This window comes from Camelina sativa, unplaced genomic scaffold (assembly GCF_000633955.1).
Source record: "Camelina sativa cultivar DH55 unplaced genomic scaffold, Cs unpScaffold00651, whole genome shotgun sequence".
In the NCBI taxonomy this organism is placed as follows: domain Eukaryota; kingdom Viridiplantae; phylum Streptophyta; class Magnoliopsida; order Brassicales; family Brassicaceae; genus Camelina; species Camelina sativa.
In genome coordinates this window covers 34,884-35,796 of record NW_010921790.1, presented here as the reverse complement: position 1 = coordinate 35,796, position 913 = coordinate 34,884, and the positions used below count along the sequence as shown (strand labels likewise).

Below are 913 nucleotides of genomic sequence, written 5' to 3'. Positions count from 1 at the left end.
TCTGCTTTTATATCTTCTTAGCTTTCCATCTGCTCAAAAGTCTTGAAATTTCCAAGCAAGTTATTTACTTTGTCAAAGTGTTGATCTTCTGCAGATCAAAAGTATGGATCTTAATTTAGATGAGAATGAGATTCTAAAGGCTCGGATCAAACAACTTGAACTTGGTACGTTTTCTCAATTTCTCAACTGCAATTTCTTTTGTGTGCTTCTCTTGGTGGTAGTAGTTATTTAGGCCTTGGACATGTTTCTAGGCTTGTAGAAATGGGTTTTTTAGTCTTACGTTTTTGCTTCTCTGCAGCCTTCTTCAAGTTTCTTCTGCTGCATTTGCCTTCTCAGATGCAAAAGATGATTCTTTTTAGTTTTTTTACTTATGTTTTCTTCTTATAATCTTGATATTGAGTTAGTTCATTGCAAATGGTATAAGAAACATATGAAGACATCATCACTTGTTACACTCTCAGAAATTCTTCCCTTTCTCTTTTGGGTTATGTACTTAATTTGTCCTTGGCTACTGTGTGCGTTATGCTTTTTTGAAGTATTATCTATCATGGTTTTCTGAGACTCCATTTCACTTCTGCATCTTGATTACCTGATATATGTTGAGTTTTACCACTTGTATTTCTTATTACTAGAGCGTAATGAACTACAGAAAGATATTGAACAGTTGTGCATGCAACAAGGTGGACCTAGCATTCTTGGTGTGGCTACTCGGATGCATTTCCAGAGGTGTCTTATTTTCTATCCCACTTCCTTATTAGATTTAAGTTCCTTATTCAGCAATTGAATGCTACCTTATTTTTCCCTTCACCTCATAGATATTGTTGGATATGGCTCTAATAGGACAGCTAGCTTGGAGCAGGAGTTAGAGAGCTTAAAACTGAAGTTGGCTGCTTGCACAAGAGAGAAAAACAAT

At 35.7% G+C, this 913-nt stretch overlaps 1 long non-coding RNA gene across 1 annotated transcript; it reads left to right on the top strand.

The window, feature by feature from the left end:
- The first annotated feature begins 65 nt into the window (after window positions 1-65).
- On the top strand, window positions 66-913 carry LOC104773809. The gene is made up of 3 exons (XR_765172.2): window positions 66-164; window positions 633-726; window positions 841-913. It is a non-coding gene; the product is annotated as an uncharacterized LOC104773809 (long non-coding RNA).